At 41.0% G+C, this 19,548-nt stretch overlaps 1 non-coding gene across 1 annotated transcript; it reads right to left on the reverse strand.

Moving 5' to 3' along the window:
* Nucleotides 1–944: 944 nt before the first annotated feature.
* LOC138152806 (U6 spliceosomal RNA) lies at nucleotides 945–1,047 on the reverse strand. Its single transcript, XR_011166195.1, has one exon. It is a non-coding gene; the product is annotated as a U6 spliceosomal RNA (small nuclear RNA).
* Nucleotides 1,048–19,548: the final 18,501 nt, after the last annotated feature.

The raw sequence follows: 19,548 nt of genomic DNA on the forward strand, positions 1-19,548 counted from the left end.
TGGAGACAGAAAAGACTTTAAGTTATAGGCACACCCTACTCCCCACAAGCAGGATATTGGGACAAACAAGGATATGGAGACAACTATGATAAATGAGACTATGGTCCTGAAGTGAGGGCTGTGGATTGGTTGAGGATTTCAGGTTGTTAAGGCAGGGTTTAGGACCCACAGATCTGATAAAGACCCACCCAGGTAAGGCACAAAGGGGCCATGAAAAATCCTTCTATCAACTTAATCTCCTTAACCTCTCTGGCTCTCAATATTCTCTGTGCCTTCCCAGAAGCAACTCAAAAAAACCCATCTATGTACTTAGTCTTCTTAACTCCTCTGAGCCTCAGTTTCCTCATCTGTACAATCTTTAAGGTCACCTGAAATTTAGAGACATTAAGCAACCTGCATGTGTTTATATACTTGGTAAGTGTCAGAGATGGGTTTGACCCTATGTCTTCCTGGATCCAGATCCAGCAATCTATCACACAGCCTCTCAGAGGATTAGAGCCAGAAGGAATAAGGAATAACTAATGAATTCTATGACAGAGTCAGTATCCCAAAAGAACCTGGCATCCTAATGATATTATTACTAAATGGTATTAGGAACATAGCACAATTTCCTTGGGATAGATAATCTAGTCACCTGAGATTAGGGTAACCAACCTGCTTAACATTGTTACAATCAAAGAATTAAAATAATATGTTAGAGATCATCTAGTTCAAAACCCATTTTACCCCTAAGGAAACTGAGGCTCAGACAAAGTATGTTTTGCCCAAAGATATATTGTAAGTAGTAGACCTCAGATGCAATCCTCTGCCATCTGAATCCTCATCCAAAGTTCTTTCCATTCCCCACAACCTTGCCACCACTCTTTGGTTAAGTAACATCTCAGTATCTTTTCTTAAACCACTCCCCCAGTAATAATAGCTCACATTTGGATGTTTTTTTTTTTTAAACCATGGAATTCTCCATGAATTTGTATGGTATCCTTGCACAGGGGCCAGGCCAAACTTCTCTGTCTTTCCAATTTTAGCAAACATGCTGCTGAAGTGAACTCTTATATGGTGTTTTAAGGTTTGCAGAACCCTTTACTCATGTTATCTTTGATCCTTTCTACAGCCCTGGGAATTAGGTGTTGGCACAATCCTCATTATACAGAACTGAAGCAGGAGGGATTAAGTGGCTTGCCCAGAGTCACACTGGGAAGGAAGCATTTGAAGCATAAGTTAAACTCAGGCCTTCCTAACTCCGAGTCCAATAGTCAGCAAGGAATGATGTTTCTTTCTTATAACCCAAGACTATTCTGGCCTTGTAGAAAGGATTTCAAAATTCCCTCCTCTCACTCTCTTCACTTCTGTACTTGGCATCCTTCAGCCCTTAGGTCTTCTTTAGTCTGTACTCAATCATTGGTCCTTTGCTGTGGAAGAGGACCAATGATATCAGGTGGGCAATGTCTTGACTTGCGAGTGAATTGGATTTAAGTGAGGCACAACTTAACTCCAGAGTCAATGGAGTTCAGCAGCAAGATACAGGTCAAGACAACTGGCAATGGCCTAGCACTCAACTATCATGTAGACAAGATCATAGGATAATAGAAAGAGAAGGGAAGTTAAAGGTCATCCAGTCCAGCCCCCTTATTTTGCAGATAAGGAAGTTGAGGCCCAGAAAAGTTAAGTGACTTGTCCAAAGTCACACAGGTCAAGTCAACAAGTATTTGTTAAGTGGTTAATATGTGCCAGGCATGTACTCAGCACTGAGAATACAGATTCAAGCAGAGAGATAGTCCCTGCCCTCAAGTAGCTTATATTCTAATGGGAGAAGAGAACATGTAAAGGGGAACTGAAAAGTGGGGGATAGGAAGGGAAAGAGGAAGGTCCCCAACATGAGGGCGTTATAGAGAATGTCTGGTAGTGTAAGGAGTGCAGCCTGGATTATAAGGAAGGCATGGATGCCCTGGGGCTCTTCCTTACTAAGGAGGTTCCAGGAGGCAGCCAATCAGAGGGATGGGTCTCAAGGAAAGAAGAAATGCCCAGCAGGTAAAATTCAGGATTTGGATCACAGTCCTGGCACTACAAATCCAATACTCTTTCCTCTGCATCTTGCTGCTGTTTCCTTTGCTTGGCAATTGTTTTCAGACATCCTTCTCTGCTTCTCTTCATTCTGTCTTCCGCTGTATTGTATAATTTATCATTTAAATACCCTTTTCCTAAGACCTTGTATATAGTAGGTATTTAATGAATGTTTGAGTAAACTGCACTAGGACCTAGAGCATTCCTCTGATGCTGATTATCTTTAGAGTAAGACACACTTTGTCACTTACCTCCATGCATTTTTTTGCTTCTGTGAAAAGTGGGCTTTACTCATGGTACCCCATAGCCACCACCATGATTTCCCACCTTCCTGCCTTTGCTCACACTGTTCCCTGTATCTCCAATGCCTTTCTCCTCCATCTCTGTCTCCTATTGAATTCTTATCCCTTAAGCTCAAGTGAAATGTATCTTACACCTTGAGGGTGCTTGATTGAGATACCATGATATAGGAGAAAGTGTTAGATTTAAGACCAGGAGAGAACTCGGTTTACAATCTGTTTCCAACACCAGCTGTATGTTCTTCCAGATGTTATCCTTTCTGAGTTTCAGTTTACTCATCTGACAACTGGGTTTGTAATCTAGGGATATGCTACAACCAGCTCTTACTGGCTTGGGAGAGCCACTTGTAAAATTTTCAGCAGTGAGCACTTGCAACTCAGAAATCAACAAAAGTAGGGGCGGCCAGGTAGCACAGCAAGTAAGAGCACCGGCTCCAGTGTCAGTACGAACTGGAGATCGAATCCCAGGCTCAGACACTTAGCATCCACCCAGAAACACCTGGCCGTGTAACCTTGAGCAAGTTACTTAACCCCAATTGCTTAGGGGCAGCCAGGTGGCTCAGTGAGTAAGAGCACTGGCTCCAGTGCCGGGATGACTTGGATCAAATCCCAGCACCACACCCAGAAATAACTGGCCGTGTAACCTTGAGCAAGTTACTTAACCCTGATTGCTTTAAAAAAAAAAAAAAGAAATCAACAAAAGCTAATGATCAGAGCTTGATTTATTGTTCTGCTGATTACTTAACATGAGAAAGTGATTGAGAAAATGTCAATAGTAAAGATTAAACTTAAAAATATGTCCTTTAATTTTCAAAGAGCCGGTTGTTAAACATATACCAGCACATCCCTGCTTATAGCACTTGATTCACAAGTATGCTGAGAGGATCACATGAGATAACACATGTAGAGGGCTTAGGAAACCTGAAAGTATAGAATTATTGATGTGTAATATTCTCTTATCCAGGAAGCCTTCACTGTTTTCCCCAATTGGCAATGACACCTTCCCTCCATTTATCTCCCCAATTTCTAATAGTACTTTATATCTCTCTGGTGTCATTATTACGTATGGATGTTGCTGTTGTTTCATTCACATACAATGCTCCTTGACTTCATTTGGGGTTTTCTTGACAGAGATACTGGAATGGTTTGTCATTCTTCCTCCACTTTATTTTACAGAAGAGGAACTGAGGCAAATAGGATTAAGTGACTTGTCCAGGGTCACACAGTTAGTGTCTGAGGCTGGATTTGAACTCAGGAAGATGAGTCTTCCTGACTCTGGATGCAGTCCTCTGTGCACTATGGCGTCACCAAGCTGCCCTTCTGTATGGATATTTATTTATGTCTCATATCTTCCACTTGATTGTTAACTCCATGAAGACTGGGCCTATGTCTTATATAAACTATATCTATTCCAATTCCAAGCACAGTAATATGTAAATATCTGTACAGTAAATACTCAGTAAATGTTTGTTGACTTTGTTTTCATAAAGTGGGTCTGTTTTGTTATCTCATTCAAGGATGGGTGGGCTCAGTTACTGAAATACTGAGGGAAGATGTTTAGGAATTGCACCTCCAAGGTAGTCTTGTGAAATGGATCCTGAAGATGGCTTCAGGATATAGTCAAAAGAATTCTGATATGAGAGTTCTACCTTTGCCACTGACTAGTGGTATGATCTTGGGTGAATTGCTTCTCTGAGATTCAATTTGTTGCTCTGAGAAATGGCAATAATGATATCACCTTACCTACACAAGAGAAGTGTTGTGAGGAGCAAATTAACTAATGTGAACATTCAGATATACATCAATCAAATAAATTAATCAATAGGCATTTATTAAGTGACTAGTCTGTACCAGATGCTGAGGATGTATAGACAAAATGTTTAAAGTTCCTACTTTTGAAGGATTTATACTCTCACTAGAGGAGATGACATTTATACATAGTTATAATCAAACTTTGTGCTTATAACCAATGTGAAGACAGGCTTTTTGTTAATCCACTTTTCAGATGTTCCATGAAAGAGGCTATAGGGGTTGGGGGCGGGGGGGGGGGGGGGGGGGAGGAGAGTTGTTATTGCTAGATGAGAGCAATATCTCCAGTGTAGAAATTTTTAGCCTTTTGTGTGTTATGGACCCCTTTAGAAATCTGATGATGTCTATGGACTCCTTCCCACTATATTCTTTTAAAGCATAATATGAAATACATAGAATTAAAATATTAATAATATAAATAAATCTTAATATAGAGTTATCAAAAAAATTTTTTTCACAGATCCCAGGTAATAAACCAGTAGGGTTTTCTCAGGGACAGACATAGCAAACTCCCACCACTCATACAATTATTTGACTTGTTGCCTTTAAACTCTCTAATACAGGTTTGAAGGCAAATCAAGGGGTAGGTGCTGATATTTCCTCATGCATTCCTACAAACGGTAACCTAAGTAATTAATTAATTAGCTGTGAGCTCCCATATTGGTTTTTTTTTAAAAGAGAAATCTCTTTTTCCATGAGGTTTTTCCTTTTTGATCAAACCATGATACTATTATCATGGGCTTAAACAAACATGTAAACAAAAATGTTGCTCAAAGAACATTTTTTTCAATAATTATACTGGTCTTGAGAAAGGTTGCAACCCTAGTCAACTATAAACAATGCTGTTACATGCTATCTCCTCCATAGCAATGGAATCCGAATCCCAATCCAACAATTCCATTATCTCACTATGTGTTCTACACAGAATAAGAGTTAAACTCAGTTCTCTCAAAGTGTCTCTTCACACTCTCTGAGATGACAGCTAATTCTCATGGATTCTTGCAATCTCATTTTCCATGACAGTTAACTCTTCAAGAAATTCTCTCAGCCCTCTCTCAATCCTCACACAGACTCTCAGCCATGACAGTTAACTCTCCCAAGATGACAAAATCAGAGGTTTAGAACTGAAAAGGACTTTAGATGTCATCGAGTTCAATCCCCCTCATTTTACAAACTGAAGTTCAGAGAATGTTAAATGACTTGCCCACAATCACACATTGTCTCAGGCAGGGTTTGAACCTCGGTCCTCTTGAAGTCCAGCTTGTTCAAAATATCCAATATATTTTTTGTGATGCAGGAAAGGAGCTCAGGAGAGCTACTAAGGCTGAATAGAAAGATCTGGTTCAAGTCCAGCACACTATCCACTACACCATAGTGGCCCAAACTTCTATTTCTTTTCTCTTAAAGATTCACTAATGGTATCTACAATCTTTGTGAGAGAGGCTATTTGTGCTAGAATTCTCTCTCTCTCTCTCTCTCTTTCTTTCTCTGTATATGGTAATTGGTATAGGTACATAGGGTAATAAGTGGAACAACTAGATGGTATTGTGGATAAAGTGCCAGATCTGGAGTCAGGAAGACTCCTCTTCATGAGTTCAGATATGGCCTTAGATATTTATTAGCTCTGTGACCCTGGGCAAGTCACTTAACCCTCTTTGCTTTAGTGTTCTCATCTGTAAAATGAACTAAAGAAGGAAATGGCAAACTACTCCAGTATCTATTGCCAGGGAAACCCAAAACAAGATCAAGAAGAATCAGACACAACCAAAAAATGACTCAATAGCAACAACAAAAAATTGGGGGAGGGGATATTATCAGCTGGGGGTGGGGAGGGATTAAGATGGGCTTTATGAAGGTAAGGTATTAAATTGAGCTTTAGAGAAAAGTGAGGATTCTGAGAGAGAATGGTGAGAAGGGAACATATTCCATGCATGGAGGGTGATCAATTCAAAAAGCACAGAAATGGGGGCTGGAGTTCTATGTATGAAAAATAGTAAAAAGGTCAGTTTGGCTAGACTGTAGACTGTGTTAAAGGGAAGAAAAAAATGTGTAATGAGGCTGAAAAAGTAGGTTGGAAACAGGTTGTGAAGGACTTTAAATGCCAAAGAGAGGAGTTTATATTTGATCTTGGAAATAATAGGAAGCCACTGGAATTTATTGAATAGCAGAGTGACATGGTCAGGCCTGCACTTTAGGAAAATCACTTTTGACAGCTGTGTGAAGTATGGGGACAGACATGAAGCAGGGAGACCAATTAGGAAGTTATTGCAATAGTATAAGCAAGAGAGAATGAGGGCCCAAGCTACAGTGGTGTCTGTGTGGGTAGGAAGGAGAGAATAGATATGAGGCATGATATCAGAGTAAGGCCACCATAGTTGACTTATATAGTATATATAATAATATTACTTGGCTTACACAATACAGATCCAATATTTGTATTTGTACTTAATATTTGTATATATGGGGTAGGTCAGAGTGAGAGGACAAAGACGATGCCAAGATTACAAACATGGGCGATTAGAAGAATTGTGGTACAGTTCCTGGAGTCAGGTGAGCTCATCTTCCTTCGTTCAAATCTGGCCCCAGATATTTACTAACCCTGTCACCCTGGGAAAACCACAAAATTAATCTTTTTTGCCTCAGTTTCTTTATATATAAAATGAGCTGGAGAAGGAAATGGTAAACCACTCCAGTATCTTTGCCAAGAAAACCCCAAATGGTATTTTTCAGGAAGAGTTGGACATGACTAAAAAATGACTGAACAACAAGAAGAAAAATAAGAGTATTCAGAAAAAGGGTGAGTTGGAAGGGGCATGAAACGATGAATTCTGCTTTAGATATGCTGAGTTTGAGATGTCTGGGACATTCTGTTCAAAATATCCAATATATTTTTTTGTGATGTGGGAAAGGAGCTCAGGAGAGCTACTAAGGCTGGATAGAAAGATCTGGTTCAAGTTCAGTTATTTGGGATTTTTTGTGACCCATTTGGAGTTTTCCTTGTAAAGCTACATTTCCTTTTTCTATCTCATTTTACAGTTGAGGAAACTGAGGCAAATAGGGTTAAGTGACTTGCCCAGAGTCACACAGCTAGTAAGTGTCTGAGGTCAGATTTGAACTCAGGAAGAGGAGTCTTCCTAACTCCAGGCCCAGCGCTCTATGCACTATGGCGCCACCTAGATGCCTAGAAAGACCTGGAGTCAACGGCATAACGGTGACAATCAAGCATTGGTGACCTAATGAGGTTTCCAAGGAAGAGACTCTAGAGAGAGAAAGTTTAGGATAGCACCTTGGGGTGCACCCACAGTTAGTGGATGAGATATGGATGATGAGGAAAGGAGACTGAGAAAGAATGGTCAGACAAATAGGAGAAAAGCCAAGAGAGAAGTGTCATGAAAACCCAGAGAGGAGAGACCATCCTGGAGAAGAAAGAGGCCAACTTTGTCTAATGGCTCAGAGGAGTTAAGAAGGACGGGAACTGAGAAAAGTTCATCAGATTTGCCAGTTAAGAGATAGCTGATGATTTTGGGAAGAGTAGTTTCAATTGAGTGATTAGGCTGGAAGTTAGGTTGCAAAAAGTGAGAAAAGTGAATGAAAGAACCAAAGATGAGGGGTGGCCAGGTGGCGCAGTGAATAGAGCACTGACCCTGGAGTCAGGAGGACCTGAGTTCAAATCTGGCCTCAGACACTTAACACAAAACTAGCTGTGTGACCTTGGACAAGTCACTTGACCCCAATTGCCCTACCTTTCCCTCTCTAAAACAACAACAACCATAAGAAAGCCCCAAGAACCAAGGATGACTAGTTTAGACAACTTTTGAGGGGAATTTGGTTGAGTAAGGGATGATAGTGTAAATGGATAGTATAGTCAAATCTCCGGAGGGCTGTTTGTTTTGTTTTAAGAATTGAAGAGATTTGTATGCATTTATAGGCAAGGCAACATGCATTTATTAAATACTTACTATGGGCTAGTGTGTTGGGGATACAAATATAAGAAAAAAAATAATCCTTGTCCTCATGGAGCTTATATTCTAACAGTGGAATTAAATACACAAAAGGGAACTGAAAAAGCCTGGGTCAGAGAAGGTAAGCCCGTAATGGCATGGTGCTGATGTTCAGTAAGTCAGAACAAAGGCAGGAGAGGAACGAAAGCTTATGGGCCTGAACCTCTCTCTAAAATGGAGGCCTTAGGAGGAAAAGGAGGAAAGGGAGAAAGGGGGAGGCCTAGTGGAGAGAAGTTTCAGAGTGGGAGGGCAGCTGAGGCATAGTGGCAAAGTCCAGAAAGTGAGAAGGTGAGGCATGAGAAGAATGAATACAAGTAGGAAGAAGCCAGCAGACAGGAGAGAGATTGGTGATTGGGGAAGGGGGTTGAAAGTGAAATCTTCTGGAAAATATGGGAGAGAATGAGATGAAGGGTACATGGAAAGGTGCTGTTGAGAAGGGCACATAATCACAAGACAAAGAAATAAAGGAGGTGATAATAAGGCATGATTTCCAGAGCTTGTGGGATGTGGAGAAGGGGCAGAGAGCACACAGTAAATGGCTTCTACTTTCTTAGTACATTATGAGACAAGGTTTTCAGCTTTGAGGGTGGAGGGAAGAAATACTATAGGAAATGAGGTTAGGTGTCCCACTTCCCTTTCTGGCCCCATCCCTTTGTCCTTTTCCACCTCTTCTTCATGTGTTTTTCTTCCTCCATTAGACAGTAAAACCATTGAGAGTGGAGATAATTTTCTCCTTTTGTACCCCCAGTGTTTAACATGATGGTTGGCACATACTTTTTATTTTTATTTTTTTTAAAGCAATCAGGGTTAAGTAACTTGCTCAAGGTTACACAGCCAGTTATTTTTGTGTGGGTGCCGAGTATCTGAGGCCAGAACCGATCCCAGGTCTCCCGATGCTGGGGCTGGCACTCTTACTCACTGTGCCACCTGGCCGCCCCTTGGAACATAGTTTTTAACAAACTATCTCCGACTCTCTGTCTCTATCTCCTCTCTCTTTCTATCTCTGCTTACCTATCTATCTATTATTCTACTTATCTATCTTTAATATCTATGTCTGTCTGTCTGTCTCTCTATCTGGTTTGCAACAGCTTCTATGAAATAGAGAATCAAATAGTGATGGATGAAATTGTCTTGTGAGGGTCCAGGTATGATTAGATGAGATAAGTTTGAAGATACAGTCTATATGACTACTTGACTTTCTTTATCTTGCTTATGAGTAAGAATGGAAGAGGTGGTTGGTGGGAGTAATCCAGGATCAGGGATTAACAAGGTATGAGCAAAGATAGGAGGAGGAAGTAAACGATTTAGAAGATAGTATAGAGCAAGTGTTCTTAACCTGGGGTCAGTGAGTTTTTGTGGTATTTGTGGGGGTGTGGGGGGATGGAATAACTGAATTTTAATATGATTTGCTTCCTTTGTAATCCTACATAGTTTATATATTTAAAAACATTCTCCTGAGAAGGTGTCCATGGGCTTTACTAGTCTGCTTAAGGGACACATGACAAAACAGCTTAAAAACTCCTATTATACTGTCTTAGAAAAGGGTCAAGATTAGAAAGGGAAGAAAAGGAAGCCAGAGCCAGGGAATGATTTCATTGCTATGAGTACTCTCTCCAGTGACACAAATTGCTTTCTTTTGATGCCTTTGCGACAATCTTTGTGGGTTGCTATGGGTGAAAAAACAAAAAAAATAATTGCTTGGTGGCCAATTTTCTGGTTATGAGCCTCACCAAGCATAACCGACTGGTCGTCAAATAACAGACCCAGCTGTTTTCTGGGCCCGCACACAAAGCCTTTTCAATCTTCGCAGAACCTGCCAGAAGCTCATGCTTTAGCAGCATAGTCTTTGAGATCCCAAGGTAGGATCCCATACTGTGATGAAGTACTAAAATAGCACATTAGTACTGGAATAATGGGACAGCTAGGTGGCTCAGTGGATACAGGGCTGGGCCTGGATTCAAGAAGACACGAGTTCAAATACAGCCCCACACACTAGCCATGTGACCCTGGGCAAGTCACTTAACCTCTGTTTACCTTAATCTACTGGAGAAAGAAATGGTAAACCACTCCAGTATCTTTGACAAAAAAGCCTCATGGACAGCACCTATGATCCGTGGGGTCATGAAGAGTTAAACACTACTGAACAACGATGAAATACATGGGAAAACACCTTGCAAAATATAAAGCCTTACCGAGATACAAGGACAAGTGATACAGAAGATAGAGCACAGGACTCTGGGCTCAGGAAGACCTGAGTTTGAGTCTTGCTTCACATATAACTGTTTGATCCTGGGCAAGTCATTTAACATATCTGTGCCTCAGTTTCCTTATGTATAAAATGGGGATGACATATATAAAGTACGTTTTTTTTTTCCTTTTTGGAGGGGAGAAAGCAGGGCAATTGGGGTTAAGTGACTTGCCCAAGGTCACATGCCTAGTAAGTGTCAAGTATCTGAGGTTGGATTTGAACTCAGCTCCTCTTGACTCCAGGGCCAGTGCTGTATTCACTGTGCCACCTAGCCGCCCCATAAAGCACTTTATAAACCTAAAGTGCTACATTAAATACTATGATGATGATGATGATGATGATGATGGTGTTGGGAGAGTTCAAGCTCCTTGAGACCATCTTGCAAGCTAATCTAATATTGGCCTCCTCACTTTAAAAATGATAATATGGGAATACTAGAGAGTCCTTCCAGGAGCTGGGTTTTTAGAACTTTGGGTATGGGTCTGAATTGCTGCCTCCTGTGATGGCTGCTTCATCTTATTTTGAGAGTTCTTATTCTAATCTTCTTGGAATATCCTATTCCCAAACAAACTCACTAGTAATTCGAAGAGGAGAAAGTTCTATCCTGTCACATTGATTTTGAATTTCCTTTCCCAAATAAGAGAAGTTTCCCAATGGACTAATTGCCAACTGCCAACACATTAAGCCAACCAGTCAGTAAATATTTATTAAGTTCCTTCGAGGTACCAGGCACTAAGCAGTGTTGTTTTTGTTTGTCCTCTGTGCTTGGAGAGTACCAATGTCATCACAGGGTGTTGTCATGACTCATGAGGGAATTGGATTTAAGTGAGGGAGAGCTGACAAAGTCACCGAACTCCCTCTCTCTTCCATAGTTATCAAAATCCAAAATTCAGTGGCAAAACACAAGTCAGAATGAGCAGAGATGACCCAGGATGCAGTGGATGACCTCAGTAATATATTTGTCTTTTCAATACATGGAATAGTGACTATAAGATCTTATTATCATAGATTTAGAATTGAAAAGGAGCATAGAAGCCATTGTTTCCATCTTCATTTTTCAGATGAGAAATCTTGAGTAACTGAAAAGGTTAGTAACTGTAAAGTATCTGAAATGGGATTAAAATCCATGTCTTTCTGTCTCCAAGTCCAATGTCCTGCTGCTTGTCTACACACCCATGAGGTTGATCCAATGGTTTATATTTCTCTAAATAGTGAAGTTAATTTATTTCTAGCTCACAGAGGAAAATATTAGAAATACTAGAAAACCAGGTTAACTAAGTAGAATATAACTACATCACCTTGAAGAGGGAAGGGGATGTTTTGGAGGTAAAGGATACTTATGTGGCAGGATAGCTGCAGAGATTCCAGCTAGACTTGAGGGAGACCTTCCTGAATGCACGGATTATGCCAGATACTTGATTGGGTGACTGAAAGTTTGTACCATTCCATTCCTTGGAGTTCTCCAGCAATTATCTGATATAGGTATCACCCTGTCCAGAGGAAGGACAAGAAGCAAGATCATCTTGGAAGGGCTTTACCAGTGGCATGAGTTCAATATCCTCCCTTCCCCCCATCTTGACCTTAACTTCAACATGAACCTGTAAGGGCTGCTTGGGAAGTATTCAGAGGCCTATTCACTGGATGGGTGTTACCTCACTCTAAGTGGGTACATGAAAAGGCCTTAGCCTAAAAGGGTCAGGTCTTCCATTGCATCCTGGGCCATCTTCAGTTGTCCTGATGAATATCTGGCCACTGGATCCAGATGGCTCTGGAGGAGAAAGTGAGGCTGGTAACCTTGCACAGCCCTGCCTCACTTAAATCGAAGTCAAGATTTAAGCCTGATGCCATGGTCCTCTATGAGAACGAAGGACAAATACAACCAGGGAAGTATTTAAGGAGCGGTGTTTTCCATTCCACCCATTTATATATTCATAGATTCCTAGAGCTGGAAATCATCTAGCCCAACTTAAAAATATTACAGAAGAGGAAACTAAAGTTCAGAGAGAGGAAAGGAAGATAACAAGCATCTACTATGTACCAGTCACTGTGCTGTTGCTGCTTGCTGTTTGTCCTTTGCTCTTCAAGAAGAGCATGACATCATGGAGGTGATGCCATAAGCATTTTACAAACATTATCTCATTTGATTTTCACAACAATCCTGGGAGGTAAGTGCTACTATTACCCCCATTTTACAGTTGAGGAAACTAAGGTAAAGACAAATGAATTTGTCCAGGGTCATATAGCTAGTGTCTGAGCATGATTTGAACTCAGATCTTCCTGACCACGATTACTATCTTTCTGATAGCAATCTATCCACTGTGTTGCCTAGGTGAAATAACTTTCCTAAGTTTTCACAGGTAAAATAGAGCCGAGACTTGAACCCAGGTGTTCAAGCCTGCTTCACTGATCTTCCTACTGCTCCATTCATCTATACTGCCTTCATTCATCAATTCATTTATTTATTCATTCCCTCCTTCAATCACCCACCCACTCAGAAAAGTCCTTGGGTCAATAGAGTAGAGTCTTTCTGGATGCTTAACCTGTTCTGAGGTCACCAGGTTGTTCTCAGAGCTCTACCATAGAGGTTCGAACCTACTGTCAAGTTCAGCACAGCCTGTTGTTAACAACAGACACATACCTGCCTCCCTCTGACCAGCAAGAGAGAAAAAAAAAGGGACAAGATAGACTGGTTTATTCCCATTAAATATAAAGCATAATATAACAAAAAGATCAAAGCAAAGTAAGAAAGAGACATTAAAAAAAGAATGGAGGAGGGAGAAAAAAACTGGTGAGGGAGAGTGTCCACACTGTAAATTGGATCTCTTCTTCCTAGGTGTCCATGGGCTACCTGCCAAATCAATTGATTACATCTGTAAGCAGAGTTGCCTTTTTATTTTATACCTATTTCCACAGGCAGCATTAGATAAAAATGGAAGAGATGGAGTGAATGGGAAAAAATGATTGAATGGTGATGTAAAGAGAGAAGGAGAAAGGAAGGGGAAAGAAAGACTGGACACAGCAACTAGCCTGAGGGAGATTGCTGGGGGGGGGGTGTTGAATTATGAATTTCTCTCCCCCTCCCCTTTTTGCAGGCTTCCTCTTCTTGTTCTTGGTGACCTGCCAGTAACAATTCATCTCAGTAGGAGAAATGAATTCGCCCCCCAGTTCTCAGGGAAAATCACATTCTCAGCTAAGTAGATTCCAGAGTGATGGAGGAAGTCTCTCAGTTTCCCACTTCCATAACTTGTGGCCAGGGGCCTTAACTGAAAATGAGGTACCTGGAAATGTGATTCATTGATGAGTTTCCACCTGACCTTGGCCCAATCATTTGTCCTCTCTGGGCCTCAGTTTCCTCACCTGTAGTGTGAGATGATAACTAGTCACTTTGAGGGAGTGCTGAAGAGCAACAGAGAGAAGGTGAATATGAAGCAAAGGGATAGGGAAAAAGATGTCAGAACCGGAAGGATCCTTTAGATCTTCTAATCTAACCCTCTCCTTTTACAGAGACAGAAAGCAGAGCACAAAGGTGTATAGCTGTTTGTTCAGCATAATAATGATGTAATGAGTATGTTCTGGCCCCATTCTCTCTGGACTAAGCCTGTTCTACCTTCCCCTTAGGGGCAATGAGGTGGCCCAGTAGATAGAGCATAGAGACTGTAGTGAGAAAGACTCATTTTCCTGAGACCAAATTCGACCTCAGACACTTGCTGGCTGTGTGACCCTGGGCAAGTCACTTCATTCTGTATGATTCAGTTTCCTCATCTGTAAAATAAGCTGGAGAAGAAAATGGCAAATCACTCCAGTATCTTTGCCAAGAAAACCCCAAATAGGGTCATGAAGAGTCAGACAACACTGAAACAAATGAAATCTCCTGGTTAGGATGCTAGCCTGAAAGGCTTGGGAGTGACTTTCCTCTACCACCATCAGTTGTGTTCTTTACATTGTTAGGGGTCTTTAACTAGGCTCCAGGTCCAATTAACCACTTGATCATTTAACACTGAGGGGCTTTTAAAAAGGGATTTTTATATGTCAAAGAAATAGCAAGAACGAATCTACAAGCATTGTCCCTAGAACTCCCAGGTCATACTTTCCCTTACCCCACCTTAGTCTCTAGGAAGAATAGATCAAAATATTAACTGAGTTCCTATGTAACATTAGTTTCCCCAAATTCATGTCCAAAAGTAGCACCACTGCTGAATGAGTCTATGTTTAAGGTTTTATTAACATGGGCCCAGAAGGTTGTTCTAAAAGCCAACAATGCTGGAGTGGCAGCAACATCAGCTTGGGGAGGTGTGGGAAGGATGAGGGGGGCCCCAGGTTCACAGACAGCTCTTCAAACTCATGATGACCTTTCAGACTCACCAAGTGATAAGGCTTGACTCCCTTCACCTAGAATGGAAAAAAATAATATTTTTATAATATTTTTAAAGTCCACCAAACATTACATATGCTATTTCATTTGGTCTTCACTATAATGCTATAAGGTAAGTGCTATTATTGACTTCGTTTTGCAGATGAGGAAACTGAGGCAGAGAAAGTTTAATTGACTTGTTCAAGGTCACATAGATAAAATGTCTGAGATAGAATTCAAACTCAAGTCTTCCTGGTTTTATGTCCAACACTTGGAGCATTGCCCCAGCTAGCTGCCTCAAACACAGACCAAAAGACTTGAAACAGGAAATTCAAAGACCAAAAGTCTATTTCTTGGAGGCCATATGACCTCAGAGAGGGAAGGAAGTCTTAGGCACACCTTCCCCATTTTTTATTGCATGATCATTCATTGGATGCTTCAAGGAAAGTAATGCCCAAATGAAATGAAGAGAGGCAAAGAAGTAGCGGAAAGTGACCGGCATTTATGAATGTCTCTGAAACTAACCAATGAACGTCCCCTTTACTACTAGGTCATAAGACTGGAAACTAGTTGCTGAATGTCTACATGTATTCCACAGTCTCTCCAAGGCATTTCCTTCATACTTCTATACATATCATTCTATTTCCACGCCATTTTCTCCAATCCCCATGACAGCTCAGATCTGTCCAAAACAGAAAAGGTAAAGCAATTTTAGTTGTCTCCATGGTCTGGATCCACAGGGGTGGGGAGCCCAAAAGAAGATTTAAAAATCCCATTAAGAACTCCAATGCCAAACTTGCATTCACTCAGAAGTCCCTTCCCCATGCCTACCATGCTACCAAGATGACCCACAAGTTTGCAAAAAATTCAGCCTCTCACCCAAGTCCCTCTTCCTTCTCTCCAATCCCATAGAGATCCAAGCTCCAAATAGTAGACATTTGCTGAGACGACAATAACCAACTCCCTGGCAGCATTCTGTGCTGCAAAAGATCTCTGCAGGGCAGGGGAATAGAGGAAATGGAGTAAAATACATGTATGTGTAGGCTTAAAAAAGATCTTAACCCCACACCCTGAATCCTTCCCCCTTTCTTCCAGATTCTCTAAGATGCAAACTCCAAATTTCACAAATCTACACAGGTTATGATAGTACCAGCATGGTAGTACTCTGAACTGTTGGGTCAGAGAATTGAGGAACAGATGGAATTGAACAGGATACCATGTGTGGGAGGTCTGTGAAGCACTCTGTTAAGCCTGTGTGAAAGAGTCTGGCATCCAACTGGAGTCAGTTCTGTCCCCCCAAAAGTCACTCCAGGCAGACATCCAGACTGGTGAATTGTGAATTTTCCAGCATGGGAAGAAGCTGAGATGCTTTCAGATTCAACCCCTAGAGAAACCACCATGAGAAAGGAGAGAGTCAGAAAGGGAGCAATAGGGGAAAATAGTGGTGGTTAGAGGGGCAATTTTCCACCTCATCTTGTTTTTTCTGAAGGTAGCTTCCCTGGCATCCTACACATAGACAGGCAATATCAGTTTGTTGCTGATATTGTCTATGAATGTCCCAGACCACCATTACATGACAAAAATAATCATCATCATCCCATATGTGATTTTATCTATTCTGTACAAATTGAAGCTGTGATCTTCTCAAAGTGAATACTCCTTCCAATGATGCATATTTCCACTTATCTTTGCCTGCCAATTCTGTGCAACCTTTATCCTCGTTCTTCAAAAAATCTACCACAGGGGATGCACCCAATATGCAGGGTGTCTTCCTCCAAATCTCTTGAATCAGGCAATTACCAGTGGAGAATGTAGGCTGTCCATCATTTATCCCATGCTATGTGAAAGGACTGGGGAATCTGACTGGCACAGTGGATAGAGTAACTGTTCTGGAGTCAGGAAAACTCATCTTTGTGAGCTCAAACCTGACCTCAGATACTTATTAGCTGTGTGCCACTGGACAAGTCACTTAATTCTGTTTGCCTCAATTTCCTTATCTGTAAAATCAACTGGAGAAGGAAATGGTAAACTACTCTAGTATCTCTGCCAAGAAAGCACCAAATGAGGTCATGAAGAGTCAGACATAACTGAAAATTGCTGAACATACATACAATGTGACGGGACCAGCCTTTTAAAATTCCTAGTCATACGTTTTACTAATGGCATCCTTGTCTGTAATGGGTTACAGCTTGCAACACACTTTTACATTGTCCTTTGATGATCCTCAATTTCATTTCCTTAGACATGTTTGGACTTCAGCACTTGCGGTCATACAACATCACCAGAAGAACATTCGTATCCAAAAAAGATGGACCTTTGTTTCTGGGAGAAGCTTGGGGTCATGGTAAGAACTGCAAAATGATTATTACATATACGTGTCAATGACAATTATGTAGAGAGTTGATGTTTGAAAAGCACTTTACATATATTATATATATACATATTATCTCAAATATATGTATGTGTGTATGTATATATGTACGTGTGTATATGTACATATGTGTATATATAAAATGATATATTGTATATAGTATGTACTATATATAGTATATAATATAAATTATCTATATTATCTAATTTGAGCCTCACAACAGCCCCAGGCCTGTGAAGTAGACACATGAAACAGACACATCAGGCTTGGCTTAGTTGTTGGTGCTTCATTCTTGAAGAGAACCAAAATGACGTCACTACATTGGGATCAAGGTACCTTGTGACTGACTGTGACTGATCAAACCAATAGGAGCTTAGAATGCTCTGCCACAAGCTAATCACAAATAGTCCACATGAACATTTGGAGGGCAGATGTCTCTAAATTTGTGCTTCTCGTGTTTCTTTTGAGTTCCTACAATTCTGCTTTTCTCATAGAGCACAGAGCCTTCTTTGAGGCAGGCATGCCACCCTGGGTGGTCTTATGCTAGCGTCTTCCATGTCTCACAATCGATTCCAAAGTTCTTCAGAGAGGCCTTGAGAATGTCCTTATATTGCTTCATCTGACCTCCAAGTGAGTTCTTGTCTTGTGACCACAAAATTGTCTTTTATACAAACATACCTTTAGCATTCTTGCAAGGTGACCAGGCCATCAGAGCTGCATTCTTTGCAGTACAGTTTGAATGGTTGGCACCAAAATGCTTTTTGCTGCAAAGCACCCAGGACTAGAAGGTAAATTCCCCAGTATCTTGTACTGTTGCTTTTCCCTTCCTTTCTCTCCTCCCTCAACAAAATATACACAATCCAGACAGCTATGTGGTGCAGTGGATAGAGCTTGGGAGTTGTGGTCAGGAAGGCTTGAGTTAGAATCCTGGCTGAGACACTCACCAGCTTGTATGACTTTGGGCAAACCACTTAAACCTCTCCTTGCCTCAGTCTCCTCATTTCTAAATAGGGGATAATAATAGCATCTATTTCACAAGATTGTTATAGGGATTAAATGAATGAAATATGTAAAGCACTTTGTAAACCTTAAAGTACTATACAAATTCTAGCAATTATTATTTTTCTTCCTCAGGACCCCTGTGACTTGTCATAACAGATATTGTTACTTGTGAACTTTGGGGGTGACCTGTGTATCAAGATGAATTATTTTGATTTTTAAAGTAATTCTATCTATGCTGGCTGCCTTTCCTTGTTTACTCTTCCTTGAGGTGAAGAGGGAAGGTGATTAGGTATTCAGACCAACTTCTCTGCAAATAAGAAAAGACTCTAAGGGCTGAATGTATGTGCTTCTGGGAAATGTAGTTTAGCATTAGAACTGCTCCTGATTGGATGGAAGGAGGAAGGAGAAAAGGTTTTGTGGTAGGGGCAGGTTGATGATGAATAGCACAGGGAGGGGTCACATATAGCTAGAGAAGGGCTCTCCAGTGGATATTTTGAGATGAGAAACCAAGGACGATCTTGGCTGCTGAGATGACGTGAACTCTTCCTGCTATAGTCTCCTGAGAAAGCTACAGTCTGGCTGGTTTGGAGCTGAGATCCCCCCCAAAAAGCTTATTAGAGACTTTAATTTCTTGCCTGCATTCCAAGATGGAATTTTTAAAGTTATTATAATTCCTGATTTCTGTTGTTTTTAAAAGTCTAATATAAAACTGTGACATACGGTGTGTCTAGGTGGCACAGTGAGTAGAGTGCCGGCCCCAGAGTCAGGAGGACCTGAGTTTGAATCCGGCCTCAGACACTTAACACACACACACACACACACACAACCTAGCTGTGTGACCCTGGGCAAGTTACTTAACCCCAATTGCCCTCCAAAAAAAAAACCTATGACATGCTTTAATTGCTTTGTGACTTGTTTGTGTTAAGTGAGAACCAGGAATAGAATGAGTCAGTGAATAGCTTATGGGATACAGTCATTTGAATCTCAGTCCAAAATTCTAGAGTTCCCCGTCACCCTGACCCAATCGGGAGCTGAGCTGATTGAGAGATAATCTGATGATTTTGATTTCAGTAATAGCAGTTATAAGCATTTTAATACCAGTTAGGTGGTAAAGTAAGTAGAGAGAAGAACCTGGAGTCAGGAAGACCTGAGTTCAAATCCATTCTCAAACGCTTAGTAGATGTATGATCCTGGGCAAGTCCCTTAACCTCTGTCTGCCTCATTTTCTTCAACTGTAAGATAGGAATCATAATAGCACCTGAGCTCATATCTGGCCTCAGACCCTTCCTAGCTGTGTGATCCTGGGTGAGTCACTTAGCTTTTATCTATCTCAGTTTCCTCAACTGGAAGATGGGCATTAAAATAGCACCTACTTCATAGTTGTGAAGATCAAATGAGATTATTTG

The sequence above is a fragment of the Petaurus breviceps genome, unplaced genomic scaffold (assembly GCF_028583685.1).
Source record: "Petaurus breviceps papuanus isolate PSGF00001 unplaced genomic scaffold, PetGlider_PUasm1.0 90925, whole genome shotgun sequence".
NCBI classification, from domain to species: Eukaryota; Metazoa; Chordata; class Mammalia; order Diprotodontia; family Petauridae; genus Petaurus; species Petaurus breviceps.